Source organism: Apodemus sylvaticus, chromosome 3 (genome assembly GCF_947179515.1).
Source record: "Apodemus sylvaticus chromosome 3, mApoSyl1.1, whole genome shotgun sequence".
In the NCBI taxonomy this organism is placed as follows: Eukaryota; Metazoa; Chordata; class Mammalia; order Rodentia; family Muridae; genus Apodemus; species Apodemus sylvaticus.
In genome coordinates this window covers 74303623-74320595 of record NC_067474.1, presented here as the reverse complement: position 1 = coordinate 74320595, position 16973 = coordinate 74303623, and the positions used below count along the sequence as shown (strand labels likewise).

The 16973-nt window shown below is 45.4% G+C and overlaps 1 non-coding gene across 1 annotated transcript; it reads right to left on the bottom strand.

The window, feature by feature from the left end:
• Positions 1-15589: 15589 nt before the first annotated feature.
• LOC127681965 (small nucleolar RNA SNORA17) lies at positions 15590-15715 on the bottom strand. Its single transcript, XR_007977297.1, has one exon. It is a non-coding gene; the product is annotated as a small nucleolar RNA SNORA17 (small nucleolar RNA).
• Positions 15716-16973: the final 1258 nt, after the last annotated feature.

Here is a 16973-nt window from a genome sequence, read left to right as displayed (position 1 = left end):
ATTCTGCCTGGATAAATGAACAATGTTCACTTAGCGTCAAACTCTGATTCCCTTTCACTAGATATTCCCTCTGCTCTTGGTTTTATTTCAATTATAAATATGACTCTAGTAAACAGTTTTGCATACTCTGGTTAATATATGTGTATGTGTATACGTATGTGTATGTATGTGTGTATATATAAAAGTATCTTTTTCTTACCTGAGAACCATACTGACTTGTGGCTTCCCATCTACAAAATGGACGGTCTTCTTTTTCTCCTGAGAGCCAGTTAGAGTCTGGCTCAAAAAAGCCATCACCCTACCTCTCCTCAGACCAGAATTGTGAGACAAAGACAGTAGCAAGATGGCAAACTTGACAGAGGGGCTGTGCTGGGAAAAGACTCAACAGTCTTCAGATGCTTAACCCCTTCTTTCCTTGGACTGGGATTTATTTTCATAACGTCCTGATGTAGACATAACGGGTACCGATACGATATGCTCTTATCAGAGGAAAAGGAAGAGGAAAGGAAGAGGTGAGGAACTACAGAGAGGGTGCACCCCAGAGTCTTGGTCGGGGTGCTGGGAAGGAGCCACAGGCAGAAGGGATTGTGGGTAACTGGTTCCTTCCAAGCCAAGGTCAGATGCCTGCCCAGTGCCTTGCATCAAGATGGGAAACTGAGATGCAAGAAGGGAGACGTCTGTGTGTGGGTTCATGCTCTGCGGGGACCAGGGGCATGGGCAAGGTCTTAGCTAACTGTCTTAGCTGGGGATTTTATCCCTGTGATGAAAGACTATAACCAAAAAGCAATCTGGGGAGGAAAGACTTTATCTGGCTTACATATCCCAAATCACAGTCCACTGAGTGAAGGCAGGAACTCAATCAGGAGTCACCTGAAGACAGGAACTTCTTACTGGCTCGCTTCCCTTGGCTTGCTCAGCCTGCTTTCTTATAGAACCCAGGCCCACCAGCCCGGAGCCCATACCACTCACAGAAAGCTAGGTCCTCCCACATCCCTAATTAAGAAAATGTCCTATAGACTTGCCTACAGCTGATCTTTCGGAGGCATCTCCTCAGGTGACTCTAGATTGTGTCACTTTGACATATAGGTGTTGAGTACATGTTCGCCACAGGGCCCTCAGTCGAATCCCTCCGACTCAAAATCTGCGAGATGGAATGCTGAACAAAATAATGAAACAGGGTTTGAGTCAAAAAAGCAAATGGCATAATGCCAAAGAGACCTCCCGAAGCAGGAACCTGGCGAGCAGAAGAACATGAGCAAACATCCTGGCCCCCAGCAGGGACACTCAGGTGACAGCGAGCATTGGGTTGAGCAGTCAGTGTGCCTCCTCCCTCCTCTTCCTGAGCCTCACTCACCACCCCTAACTGTCAAAGAACCTGGTTGGATATAGCCATGGGTCTGAACACTCAAACTAACCACAGACCGGTGACTCGGGTGCTTTCCATGTTCCTGGACGCCATCCATGAGGAGGAAACAGCAGCAGCCTCTTGAACAGCTGCCACCCCAGCCAGAAAACCTTACTTCCAGTAAATAATTTTGTTGTGTAGTTTTGAGACAAGGTCTCTACTGTAGCCCAGGCTGGCCTCCATCTTGTCACCCACGAGGGTGCCGGGATCACAGTGATGCCCTCACCACACTTGGGCATAAGTATTGTTTCTTAATGTTCATGGTTTTCAGTCCATAATCTGTCCCTGCATTTTAGGGAAAGCAAGTCCATTTCTTGGTGAACTTTCATTAAGCTGGCTGGACTGGAAAGCCTGGTGTGCTGTGCTGTGTTGACTGGCATTCTGAGGTTTGCTGTGACGCGGGGGGATAATGTCCAGGTAGGGATAGTACTGATCTGGAGTCAGGGTATATAATGTGATCCTAGCTCTAAAGCCACAGAACAATAAAAGCGATCCAGCTGGTGCATACTGGTCCCGTTGATACCAAAGCCTAGATTGACTTTATTCCCACTTTCCGTGACTTGGGGTAAGCATTCCCTTATTTTCCCATCATCCCTTGAGAGGTGTGCTTTCTACAGTCTGAGTTAGCAGTGGGTAATCTATTCCTGGGCTCCATACAAATGCATTCAAGTGTTAACTAAAGGCTTAATTCACTGAGTATTTAATGAACATCCACATCGTTCTGATAGCTCATCGCCACCATTATAAACCAAGAGTGTGGCTATTTCTGCGACATAGCATGAGTTTGTCCCCTGCCCTATTTTTGCCAAGAGGAGCCTAATAAAACACTCCTGATTGCTATTTACACTGGTGTTGTAATTTGGGGTATAGCAATTTAGCCAGATGGGTGCTACCCTCTTGGCTGTGGAGGTTTCCTTTGGCCCTGGCACTATCAGTTCTCATGGAAATTAAGGACCTTGGTGCGCCTCCACTCTGTGACAGAATGGAAAGCACGGACCATCCCCCGATACTCCTGCCTGTGAATGCACCTGACTAACTAATTCCATCCTTGATCATCTCTGGTCATCCCTGGCCGTCCATCCCCCACCCCTCCTCGCCAATTCTCCGTCCCTCACATGGTGTGCATCGGTTGTGTGTGCCTGGCACGTAGATGAACCCTCACCATGCTAAGCCCTTGGGAGAGCTTACATTCCAGAGGGGGAAATGGAGGACGAAGACAGGGAAGACATTCAATAAATTGTGGAATAAATAATAAGAATGAGGAGAAAGAAAGAGTGATGACAGAGAGGTTGTGGTGCTCAGCATGGTGGTCTGGGACAAGGCAGGACTGAGGTGGTGACAGATGAACAAAGATGAAGGGAAGAAGAGGGGGAAAGTAAGAGAGAAATGCAGGGACAATTTAGACAGTGGTGACCGCAGGCATGTTGGTGTATGTTGAAACAGCAGTGCAGAGGTTCGTGGTGTGGAGGTAGAACAGCTCTGAGGAAGAAGGAGGCAGAGTGTGTGGTCCTGTGAAGGGCCTGGGTGCTTCTCCGGGGGAGACGGGCAGCCATTACTGGTGGTGAGGTGATCCACCTCTGTTCTGGACCACGTGGCTGATGGATAGAGAACAGGCTCTATAAAGGGATCAAGGATGGAAGCAGGGACCAAGTCTAACAAATGGATCCCAGAGATAGATATTACCCAGCCAAAGGCACCCAGGAGGTAGTGGACAGAGGCAGAAAGAGCCCAGTTCTCCTGCCTGCTGCTACCCAGGGCTTCCTACCCTGCCCTCAAGGCAGATAGCGCTCCAGCCTTCAGATCTGCAGTCCACTGGGTCAGAAGAGTCTAACATCAGCCTCCAAGCCCTGAGCGAGGTTTTCCTGAAGAAACAGCGAGAGCAGCTCAATGATTAGAGCCTTAATTTTGCTCTGATTCAACACAGCTCTCCCCTCCGGCATGATTAGTCAGGTACCATTACCATTTTGTAATGAGATTAATGAGAGAATTCATTCAGAAGTCATTATCTTACCTAATAATGACCTTACTGATTACTGTATCTCCTTCAACTAGGTTACTGATTTTGATGAAAATATAATAAATATAGCTTGCTGCACCTGGAAATTTGTTCTCTGCCTGGAATAGTTCTGGGGTGAGGACTTATTTTTAAGAATTTCTTGAAAGTGATTAAATATTTTGGTTCTCCTGAGGCGGTATTTCTGTGTTTTCACAGATGACATTTTTGAAATGTATGAAATATTTGATGATAAAATATTTAATAAGCCCGGCGTTCATATTTTTCAGACATCTGTTTCTACTTTGAATCTGTCTGAATGTGATTTTACATGAAATTTCTATTTGCATGTTGTGTTGGTTTAAGAAAGAGGCTTGTGCTCTGCATGACATATGCAGCTCATAAAATAATGAATGCCTACGCCTCGCCGTCCAGAAGACAGTGCACCGGCATTATGGTCTGCATATTAAAATGCATCTAAGCAAGTCATTAAATAAAAGCAGAGCCGTTTCCACAGAACTGTGCCATGCAACTCTGACTAATTGAGTGCCTACTAGGTCCCGCAGGGCTGAAACTGGGCTCTGTCTGTCTCTGAAACTATCCTGGAGATTTGGCTTCAGAAAGCCTCACAGAAGACCTACTCTGTGCCTGATGCATCAGACTCACGTCTCATTTAGAAGGTAAAGTGGCACAAAGGCCTAGATGCTCTGTCTCATCCTTCAGTAGCAAGACCACCCTGGGCAAGTACCTTATCCTTTCTGTGCCTCAACTTCCATGTCTGTAAAATGGGAACAAAACCTGCCTCTTCAGTTCATTGGGAGAATGGAAAATGAAAATAGAAAACAGAAGGCGAAGAGATGGATTCATGGTCTAGAGCATGTATTACTGTCTCAGAGGACCTGAGCGGAGTTCCCTAAAGCCATGGTGGGGTTTACAGTCACCTATAACTTAAGCTCCAGGGGATCCAATGCCCCCTTCTGAATTCTGTGGACAATTGCACTCACACATGTAACCCCCCTACATAACTGAGAATACATGTTTAATTTTAAAATGAGAAAACTAATCCCACAGGTAAAAGGACTGCCCTCCCACACAAACTATGCATGCAATTAAGGGGGGGGGGGCGTCCCAGCCCCTTTGACTTCAAGTGCAAGGTTGTTGTATGGTGACAACCTGCTTCTTGTCACTGCTGTCCTATGTCATCTGGGCTGAGAACACAGTCAGCCTCCATTTGGGGACTTGATATAAACTCTTAAGCAATTTTCATAAATCTAAATAGCTTTCCTATAGTTATTCTTCTCTCCAAGTTCATCTTAATCCACGTGTCACCTGCAAAGATGGATGAGTAATTTAGAGTCTTGATTGATGTGGGTTTTGCCTTATGCCTTTTCCTCGAAGTTAATGGGAGCCATGCGGTCCCAGATCCATGAATCAGCCCAGTTGGAAGCTTGCCACAGGAGGGAACAGAGAACAAAAGACCAGCGGGGTGCTGGAGGCTGTCTCATTCAGGGGTGGGGTCAGGGTACTAAAACCCCACATGTAGTACAAACGCTGAAGCCAGCTAGGGTCGGGGCTGCTTCATGCTGCCATCCTAAGACAGGTCGCTTTTCCTGGGACCTTGGGTTCTACACCTTTAAAATAGGGTTAAGTGGCTGAAGAGATGGTTTAGTGGGTAAAACATTTGCCTGGAAAATGCGTGGGCCTGAGTTCAAATCCTAGAAACCTGTACAAAAAGCCAGGTGACATTACACACCTGTAATCCCAGTGCTCTGAGATGGGAGGGAAGACGGGACCTCTGCCAGCTCAAGGGTCAGCTAGCCTGAACTTCATGAAGAAGTTCCCTGCCCGTGAGAGACCCTGTTTCAAACAAAAGAGGGCAGACTGTACTTAAGGGTGGACCCTCTAAAATTGTCCTTTGACCTCCACCTGAGTCTCACGTGTGTGGGCCATGTGCACGCCTATACAGGTACCTATCTGTATTGTCATAAGATGCTCCCACAGGCTGAAGTTGTGCTAAAGTCACGTGCGGATGGTGGTGGGAGATGGTGCAGTAATGGATCCAAACATAAAACTCAGGAAGCGGGCCCAGGCAGTGGGAGAGCTACCTGGCTTATCTTTTATCAACAGCAAGTCATGCACTGATGGAAATGTTGTCACAGACAGTATGAAGGGTGTAGGAGACACAGGGCAAGGCCAGGTAGACTTGGTGCCGGGAATAAAAATAAATAAATAGTGAAAGATGACAATAATGCTCTAAAAGTGTGGATTTAGCCCAGTAGAAATTAGACTGACCAGGGTCTTGTCTGAATCCTGGTGCAAATAAATCGTGGGACTTTGTGGATAGCCAGGTGGGGAGGAGACAGCGACTCAACTGCCTAGGGCACAAGTTCACATGGGAAGCTGAGATGTTGCTGGGACATGGTTGCACTTCCATAAAAGTACACAGCGCCCCCCAGTGGTGACTGGAAAGTACACACTTGGATTCAGTTTTCTGCATAATTTCTATTGACCCAGTCACTCTATACTCTCTTGAAATGCATGATTAAAGAACAATTATTTGAAATGTCACTAATTAGACCAGCATCCAGGACCATTCATGGTTCCTAATACCCTTAGCTGGGACTCTTCACTACCTAGTTCTTCTCTCCTTACATGTGGGACATGGGAGGATTACAGAAAAAATAAATAAATGAGGAATAAGTAAGAAAGAAAAAAGAAAGAAGAAAGGAAGGAAGGAAAAAAGGAAGGAAGGAAGGAAGGAAGGAAGGAAGGAAGAAAGAAAGAAAGAAAGAAAGAAAGAAAGAAAGAAAGAAAGAAAGAAAGAAAGAAAGAAAGAAAGAAAGCACACAGGGCCTCACACAGTAAACCCAAGAATGGACTGTTCTGCAGCATTGTGGAAGTCTCTGGCAGCATCTGTAGTTCCTGCTCACCGCCACACTGTCCTAGTAAGAAAATGTGTGGTGGTGCATGCCTAGAACCCAAGCATTTGGGAAGTTGAGGCAGGAGGATCACAAGTTGAAAGTCATTTTGGTTACTAAGTGAGACACTGTCTCAAAAATAAAAGTGATAGAGTTGGGGATGAAGATGGAGATGAAAGCTATGGGGGAAGTCTCAGGGATGGGGAGGGAGGGAGGGAAACTGAACCCGAGACAATGACAAAGACCTAAGGTAAGTCCCAGAGACCAGGCCTGGGCACTGCCATCTTCTGAATAGACTCCTGCTAACCACGGCTGGGAACGGGCACTGCTCACCTGTAATGCTTCCTTCTAAGAGTCTAAGGGAGTCTAGAGCAAGTGTTGAAAGCTAGGTAGATTTAGCCTTGGAATTCCTTGCCACCCTTTATCTGAAGGACTTCTCTAGGGCGTTCTCCAAGGTTGGCTCCCTCTGCTGCCACAGAGCCAAAACAATTCCCTCCACCGGGGCTTGATGGACACAGTTTAGGTTCTTGTGTTTTGTTTCCGCAGAGCTGGAACTTGAAAAGAGTCACACTCCTGTGCCCTGGTCCTGTCACTGCCTCTTCCCCCTAAACCTGGGGGGAGGGAAGTAATCTGACCTTAACCTCATTAACCTTGGTTCCCAGTAAGTGGAACTACTTAACTGGTGATTGCTTTGGAGTCTGTGAGGTATGGGATGCCCCGTCCTGCCTACCCTGCTCCTCTCGGGTCCTAGACAGGAGCCCAGGCAGATGTGTGGCTCTGAAGCACTAGACTCCTCCTGGTGGGCTGTCCCAGATCTTCCTTCTCTCAGGAAGAGTGGAAATGGTTGTTGGTTTGGGGTTTGACCACAAATAGACACCTGTCTGAATATTTTATGAATAAAAAGCAAATAATCATCTCTGTTCACTAATCTCCTGGTTCTTATCTCTCATCTGGTCCTCACTTTCAATAGGCGAAAGACAGGCTTTGGTCAAATTCCTAAAACTCTAACAAGGGCATGTTTGGAAGCAATTTGTTGTCCTTTCCGGGGTACCAAAATCTGTAGATGCTCAAGTCCCTTATACAAAACGATGTGCCATTTGCATATATCCTACACACATCCTCCAGTAAACTTTAAATCATCTCTAGGTTACTTATTATCCCTAATACAATGTAAATGCTATGCAAATTGTTGTTCTACTGTATTACTCAAGGATTAATGACAGGAAGCCTATTCACACTCAGCACAGGGGTAATTTTCTCTTTAGAAGAATTTCAATCCTTGATTGGTTGAATCTTCAGATGCATAACTCCCAGATAGGGAGGGCGTCCTGTATACTTATTAACTGCCTGTTTTATAATAAGCATCAAAACTGGATGTGGTACTGGTGACACACCACTATAAACCCAGCCTTGGGGAAATGGAGGCAGGAGGATCATGGGTTCAAGACCATCCTTGGCTACGTGTTGAGTTCTAGTCCAGCCTGGGGTTCATGACACTCTGTTTCCAAAAAAACCAAACATATAGTAGGCACCAACAAAATGCTATTATAGCATCCAGGAGACAGAGGCAGAAGGATCTCTTTGAGTTCCAAGCGAGCTTGATCCACACAGTGAGTTCCAAGCCAGGGCTCGACAGTGTCTCAGAAGGAGAGTTGAGATGAGGAAAGAGATGTGAGGGAGTTCCTAGCCCTGTGCCCTGACTCCTGTTCCACGCCTTCTAAGCATGCCTTGCCATATATCCATCTTTGATGTCACATTATCTGTCGAGTATTTATGTCTTTACCTTTATTTGTCTGGACTGCTCTTTCTGTGGTCCCAGCTGTATCCACATCCAGGTTCTCCACAGTCCTTCCTCCCTCTCATCATTAGGAGAAAGAGTCTTCTGTCCCACCTTGTTTGTGGGCATTACCAGGTAAGTCTGACCCGATGTGGCAGAGCAAGAATGTGCAGAGGTTCCTCCGCCTTGTATTCTTGCTGAGGCCATTCTCGGTTTGGCTAGAATTTAATCTCCGTGGCGGAGAATCCCATGGGAAATTATCTTACCCAACTGTATTCTACAAACCCTGGGTCAAGATGCAGCAGCAAACTTAGCTTCTGTTAAGTTACCTGAGTATACAACCTCCCTCTCTAGCTAACTGCTTATCTTAGCTTCTGTTAAATTTCTTGCTTGCATGAAGTTCCCTCTACTGCCCTGCAGCTGCATAACACGACGCCAGGATGTTTTTGCCTTCAAAAACCCCTTGCTCTGAACACACAATGCAATTGGGTCCCCGGATACCTGAGTGTAGTCCCAGCTGTCTGGAATAAAGACTCCCAACTGTGTCTGAGTGTTCATTTCTGGTGGGCACCCCATGACATTGTCTGTTCTTGGTACTGGATTCCAGCTATGTGAGACCCTGTATCCAAAATGAAACATGAAATGCAGTTTAAAAAGTAAAGAGGTTTGCATGAAACTATGGTTTGTCCCCACATCCCCAAATCTATATCTCAACACTTAAATAATGGACTTTCTGGAAAGTTCAGAGCACTAATGCCAGCCAATTGGCCGATAGCATTTCTGTTTCTGGAATACCGAACTAATCGTAAAGATCTGAAGAGAACTTTTTAAATGCAGACACAAGTTATTTATGATCATTGGGTCTTCAACAGCATGGTGAACTTTGTGCCTAATCATCCAGGTGCCGTGATCTTCAGGCCTGTGCTCAGAACAACTTCACTGGAAGACATCAAGCCCACGTAGACTACACTCTACATTCCCCAGCTATGCTAATTCCCTTGTCAGTCTTAGAGGAGAGAAGTGACAGAGATTTGCTATCCCCTAGATGCCTAGCATAAGTTGTAGCTTCTAGAGGTTCAGTGAATCCTAGTCAAACTAGATCAAGCTAGTTTATTCCATAAACTTCTCATTAGTAGAATTTCACTCAGCTGGGGATTACAGTTTTTCATCCCAGTCCATAATAGGCATTCAAGTATTGTCATTCAACGGAATTGTGGGTTTTCTGGGGATTGTTTCTATCCTCCACAGAGCCACTTCTCCCTCATAAAACATGCTTGACAAAAGAAAAGGAGAAGTTCCTTGTTACAGTGATTGGTGCCTTTTATCTGTGTTTTCCAGGGAAGCCAAATCAAGATAAATGCTTGATGTGTCTATATAAGTTTGACAGTAACAGAAATGTCTCATCAGAGAAATACACTCAGGGGTAAAACCCCCAGAGTGCGCATGAGCCACAGATATGCAGCCCTGGGAGCCACAGACATAGATTGTCATTTTTAATCATTTGAGGTAAACCTCCCATCTATCAGGACTGAGCATCATAGATACTGTCTCTGTACTAGTTTCTATCTAAGTGATATCAGATCACACCCAGTGTGCAGTAAGAAGCCACTGTTTCTTCAGGATTGCCTAATCCTAAAACCCCGTTCTTCTCTATCCAAACATATTAATAACAAATAAAACAGAATTCGTGCATTTAGGGTTCTTGTTGCTGTTTTTGCCAGGAAGGGTTATTTGGGCTCACAGTTTGAGGTTACAGTCTGCTGTAGCTGGGAAGTCATAGAATTCAGTTTTAAGACCCTTGCAACAATCAAAGAGCTTAAATACAGGAGAAAGAGCTACATCCTGGTAAGGGCAAGTGTTACATCACCTGTCCCAACCTCATTTCATGTTCTCTAGCTTACGGTGGCCTTGAAAATCAACAGCACAAACTCACGGACAACATTGAATTCCTCTAGATTTTCACTCCCAGTAAACTGCCATCACTGTGTCGTCTGGAAGACCTTGCAAAGGGCATCGATATCTGACTTGTCTCAAAATGCCAGAAGCATTCTCTTTGGATCCTTTAGGTCAATTTGAGGACTAAATGATCCTTTCATTGAGTTCCAAATCAGATGTTCTGCGTGTTATATATTTACATTATGATTCGTAACAGTAGCAAAGTAAAAGGTATGACGCAGCAATAAAAAATCATTTTATGGCTAGGCGTCGCCACAACATGAGGAGCTCTTTTAAAGAACCACTGTGTCAGGAAGGGTGAGAACTGCTGCCCTAGATGTTTGTTGCAAACATTTAGAAGCCACATAAATCTGTGGTGTAGCCTGGGGTGGTTGGTCACTGGAGCAAACAACAAGCTAAACAAAAGCTTGGAAAGAAAAGATGGACCCAAGGCCACAGAGGCTTTTACAGGTCTGATGTCAGCTTGGGAATACAGAGGCCCCGGCACGCTGTGCGCATGTCTGAGAAGGGACATTGCTCAGATTCTCCTCAAGTAAGCAGTGAAGGCTAAGGTAGGGTTGCCCGCGTTGTCTGAGTCCAGAGAGCATGCGCCAGCACACAGAGCTGCGTCCCAGGAGCGACTGAACCTACTAAGGTGACTGAGCGGAGACTTTAAAGACCACACACCAAGAGGAGAGCAGACCTTAAAGAAGTTTAAAAAACAAAAACAAAAACAAAAGTCACAAAAGAAAAGAACAAAACCAGACTGTAATGGCAGAGCCAGGGAAGGGAAAAGCACCCGATCTCCACAGCTGCCAAATCATATTATTTTAAATTTTAAGTACTTAAAAAAATTAGGATTCCTGAATTAAAAGAAAAAGTCTGGTCCATATCCAGGAAGGAGCAGATCCCCCTGAGAAGGCCATACACTGGCCTTCAGGATAATTATTTACACAATCACTCTATGTCCACTGAGCTAAAGGAAACCATATCAAAGAACCAAAGCAATGTATTAGCATGATGTCTTACCAGGTAGAAAAGTTGTATCAATGTATGCTTATGAAAATTATATTAGCATATATCACTTTCAATAAAACATAGAATTAAAAAAAAACAGCCTGCTCGATGATATCCTGTAGCTTAAGAACATCAACACTGAAATAAAAACTTTAGTAAAGGAACTTAACAGCATAATTTTCAGGGAGAAGAAAGAAAACATGTCTACACAGGGCCAGCGGGATGGCTCAGTACAAAATGGTGCTTGCTGCCAAGCCTGAGCCTGAGTTTGATCCCGGGGAGTCACTTAATAGAAGGAGAGAACCGACTCCAGAAAGATGTCAAGTTGGTGAAGCCAGCACGGAAATCGGTGTGGAGGAGTCTCAAAAAGCGAAGAAGAACCTCGCTATATGACGTAGCTATGCGACTCCTTGGCAGATGCCCAAATGACTCAACACCTAACTTCCCAGACACCTGATCCGCCCCATGAATTACCGATTAACTCACACTAGCTAGGAAATGGAAACTATATAAACGTCTGTCAGCTGATGGATGGAGAAAGAAAACGCAGACCATACACAGAACGGAATACTATTCATCTGCGAAGAAGGATGAGGGAAATGGATGGGACTAGGAACGCTTGTATTGAGATTACTCACGCCCAGAAAGAAAGACAAATGGCCCATGTTCTCTCTCACCGGAGGCTCCTGGCTCCAAATCGAGTAACGGCTGAAACCAGGGCAGTATAAAGGGACCGTTGCCAGGATATGGAGTGTCTGGAAGCAATAAGAGGGGGACATCAGAGTGCAAGGGATCTGATAGAGGAACTGGGTAAAAGGAGCCTCTTTAGAGAGTGGGGATGGAGGCAAATGCAGACGGGGGAGGGGAAATAGCATTGGGTGTCTGGGAAAGCCCTAAGGAACCACACCATCAATTGCCTACCTAAAACAACTGTAATGCACATAATTCTGGGTATAAATACACATATACAGTTTTAATAAACTCTTCATCAGACCTAACAATGGTCTTTCCAAGAACCAAAACCAGGCACAAGTAGCCCTCTTTTGAATGGTTGGCTGGGCTGTCCAAGAGACTCCCAAAACAAACCTCTGTTGTCCTTGGTTACACCCCAGAGTTGGAAGGTAAGTCCCTATTGCTGAAGCTAACGCGCACTTCAGAAATAGGGCACAGAGACCCCTGAGCTGGACCTGACCTGGACGCCTCTCTGAGGACTAGCTTCCAGGGTAGCAGAAGCCGCAGTGCAAGGTTCCAAAGAGAGAAGCAACCAATGGTTCTACCCAGCTACGGTGCCTACGAACCACGACAATGACTAGCAGGACACAATAACCCTAAGGGTGCCGTGGTGCTATGCATACATTGGTGGTAACCAACATCTAATTGTGCTTAAGACATGTAGGACAAGAAGGAAGACATGCCAAGGAAAGGTCTTAATAAACAAAGGCTAATGCTACAATGAATGGTCTTCATGGTGTCTGGACACCACAGAAAAGTGTGTTTGAAATATTAAATTTTGAAGAAAGAATTTCTAACAAACAGCTCAAGAAGTCCCTAAGTTATTCAAAAGTAGATTAAAAAATTATATATTCGGGGATTTAAAAAAAAAACTTTCTTAGGACTGAGGAATAGAGTCAATTTAACTCCTAGGAATAGAATATTAAGAAGTAACTTCAGACAGTGGGACAAAGATGTTTAATATGTCATAAGATGGCAAAGTGAGAAAGAGACCACTAACTGAATAGACAAAAAGTAAAAAACCTAAAGGCTGTGTGTACGTGAATTTATAGAGTTGGTTATTAGATGAATTGACAATTAGGCAAAGTAGCTGCATTTCAGCACAGCCGCAGTCTGAATATTCATTTCCTATTGGATTTGTTTCTCATCTCACATATGATTTAAGCCTTTTCTCATTTGTTGCACATTCCTTATAGAATTAATTGCTGTTTCAGTGACATTTGGGTTTTTCCCTGATTATTAAAGCAAGATGTGTTCATTATAGAAAAAAAAAGAAAGAAACCCTGTAGGAGCAGAGAGACGGAAACTAAGCTCAACTGTAACCCCATCACTTAGAGGCCACGATGGCTTCATCTTAACAAGAGTCACCCCCTGTCTGGGCAGCATGAGGGCAGAGGTGGCATGCGTGCCCACAGCAAAATCAAATGCCAGCTGATGGTTTACACCTGGTGCCATAATTCTGTTCCGTACTCTGGATCCTTTTGCTAATCTGCCTTTTGTTTTAAGGGGTAACACCGCAATAAACAGATTTCTAAAACTGTATTACATTCTATTTAAGTGCTTGCACGTATAAGCGTGTGGGTCAGGCACATGCTGTAGCACCAGTGTGGGAGTCAAATGACAGGACTGAGGAGTTGGCTCCTGCCTTCCACCATGTGGGGCCTGGGAATTGAACTGGGGATGTCAGACTTAGTGGCAAGCCCCTTCACCTGCTGAGCCCATCTCACTGGTCCTTGGATAGTTTTGAACATTGGCAGAATAACTTTCCGCCTTGGTGATATTTTTCCAGAAAGAAAAAAAAATATCTCAAGCATGGGATGCTAGAGTCACGCGCTCTTATGGTGTCAAACTTAATTCTGACATTTCTAAAAGGAGAACGTTGCGGCCTAGTGAGGAGGAGGATTTCCATGAGGCCTCCGGCCTCCGCACAGCCTAAGACCTGGCGCTCCCATCTCCCAGGACCCCTTGGTTACAAGCTGTGAGAGCCTCTAGGCTGGTGAGCCATGCCTGCTGTCAGGAATCCTCTGCTCTCTGCGCCCATTCTATTCCCATTAGATTTAAGAGCCTGTAGACAGCATCCCATAACCAGACCTTCAGGAGGAACTGTCCGGAAGTTCTGAAGCCTCAGCCTGGGACAAACATTTACTAGGCTACAGTAAATCTCTGCAAAACTGCTGTGGGCTTCTAAAAGCCCAGACCTGCAATGGAATGTTTGTTTTTATTGTGAATTAAGGGTTTTTAATAACAAAACATAATAAGAAAGAACAAAAAATAATACATCTGGATAGGACAAACAACAAACAGAAGAAAAAGACACACACACACACACACACACCCGCATAGGAAGGCACATGAGATAAGATATAGATGCAGCCGCTCACTCACACACTCAAGAGCTCTATAAAGCACTAAGCTGGAAACCTTAATATATACTTACAGGACCAATTGGGTAAAAAGAAACAGAAACACACACACACACACACACACACCTCCAGTGCCATCCAGAGTAATTTCCCTTCACTCCTTCCCCTAACTCTTTTGGGAGAGGATGTACCTAATCCGTAGACTTGATGCCCCAGAGAACGGGGATATGCGGAGGGCACTGAAGGGGTGAGGGTGCTGGGCTGGGGGAGCACCCTCTCAGAGGCAAAGGGGAGGGGTGAAGAATTCTTGGAGGGCAGACCAGGAAGGGGAGCAACATTTGGAATGTAAATACATAAAACATTAAAAAAAAAGAAAAGGAGTAATTTTTCCAGTAAGACTCCATCGGAAAAACGTAAATGTTCCTTGGCAGATGGTTAGCAGTTTCCATGGCTCCTGGGTCAGGTGTGAAGACCTGTGTCCGCTTCTCCTTTGAGCTCTAGGCCCTCTTGTGCAGGCCTGTGCTTGCGGCCTCAGTTCCTGGGTTCACTTGTGGGTAGACCATGTTGATTTAGAGTTCCTTGTTGTCCTGGTGTCCTCCATCCCCTCTGCCTCTTACACTGTCTCTGCCTCTTCCACGGGGTTTCCTGAGCCCTGAAGGGAGGGATCTGATGGAGATACAAGTTGAGTTTTCAAAACTTGTGTGTGTGTGTTTCACATCGTGCATCCCAATCCCGCTCATCTCCTCCCCTACACCCACCCTCCACCCTTGCATCCCCCACCCCAACATAGGAAAAATCTCATCGTGGACACTGTAGCGTGTCACAGGGTGTCCCACAGTGTACCCCTTTGCCCACACATCTTTGCTTGCAAACATTCATTGCAGTGACTCCTTGTTCTGGTTTGAGGCCTCTGGTTTCTGCTGCTCTATCAACACGGGGACCCCACTGGACTCCTCTTGGATATCCTGGTAGCACAAGCCCACCATGGTGCCAGGAGGCATCTCTGGCTGCTCACATCAGGCTGTTCCTCACTAGCCTTGAGCCTTCAGTTCTGCCTCTTCACGGTGCCCACTTCCTTCAGTTTCTCTTTCTCTTCCATTTTTCAACCATTTACTTGCTCCTCTTAGTGGTGCCTGTGGTTGTCTCCGTCGTGGTCTCAGGAGTGTGATCCTCTGCCTCTGCATGACGACACCAGGTGGGGGTCATCTCAGGCTAGCTTCCTGTTCGGGCCCCATGCACTGGTCTGGTGGCCATCTCTGGCTTACTCCTTACCCAGCCAACCAAGTGGCCCATGAGAAGGTCATCTGTATCTGACTCACTCCTTCCTGCCCAGGGCTCGAGGTCCCAGGCGGGGTTTGTCTATTCTCTGGCTTCCTCCCCATCCTCGGAGCCCGTCCAAGTCTGCCTGGCACTGGACTGGTGGTCATCCCAGGCTTGTTTTTTTCAGAGAATGATGGGCTACTAATAATTCAGATGGTCATAGGTCACTAGCATAGACATAGCCTCTCTCCTGTCTTCCACCAACTGATGCACACATCACAGAGCAGCCATACCTGCAGTGCCTCTAGAGGCAGGAAATTGAGTTTTTTATTATCAGCAAGAATGCCAACAGAGGCTCTAACCACTGGGCAAGACAGCGTGCAGCACAAAACCTATCATGACTAGTCCTACACTTATGAAGGCAGTCAATGTGACTCAGAGCTCTCGCTCTGGCCAGATTCTGTTGGCTTCCCAGTCAAGAGACTTCAGAATGTGAAACGGCTTTGGTAATCTTCACAACTGGAACAAGTCTGTGGCTGGCTCAGGTGACTGTATGGTGGGAAGCCGGAAGGAGGAGTGCAGTAAGAATCCATCTACGAAGTACTCATGCGCAGTACCAAGGGATGAGGAGGTGGGCATGGCCAGATGTGATGGCTTGGTTTGGATCTGAAATGTTACCCATGCTCCTCAGCTAGGGGCGCTGTCTTGGGAGACTGTGTACACCGTGGAAGAGAGGGCTCTACTTCATTGTTTTCCTCTTTCTGCATCTTGGAACAGACGGCCCAGCACCACTGGATTGTTGGAGAGACTTCTCTTTCTCTCCAAACTGAAAATTGATTGAATAAGGACTGGGATGCAGCTCAGTGGTAGAATGCTTGCCTGTCATGCATGAGACCTGATGCATGCACGTGTGTGTGTGTGTGTGTGTGTGTGTGTGTGTGTGTGTACGTGTGTGTACACAAGCATGCACACGCACATGCTCACCGCAAGTGAGGACACACACACATAGACACACACAACCATCAACTGCCAAAATTTTGAGTTTATTTCTTCTCTTTAATTCTATTCCATGATCTGTGTATCCATCCTTTTTTAATTTTTGGAATTATGATATAATTTCATTTCTCCCTTTGCTTTCCTCCTCCAAACTCCCCCATGAACTCTCCCTGCTCTCCCTCAAATTCATGGCCTCTTTTTACATTAACTGTCACTGCCTGTACACATGTTTTTGATAGCATCATTTTTATTACTATACATTTGTGGCAAGTCTTGAAATTACTCGTTATTTTTTTTCAAAATTATATTGAATATTCAAAATTCTTTGCAATTTCAAATAAATCTGAGAATCTCTGTTTCTATTTCTGAAGAAACATAAAAAGAAGCCCAGTAGGGTTTGGATGGAAATTGCACTGAACCTGCAGTCTTCTTCAGAGAGTTGGCATCTTGCCCTTAGTCCATTTTCCAACTCATGAACATTGTCTTTCCATTAGTTTCAAACTCTTATACTGTGGTGATGTTTTGTAGCTTTCAGTGTCCTGCCTCCTTGGTTACACTGGTTTCTAAGTATCTTATT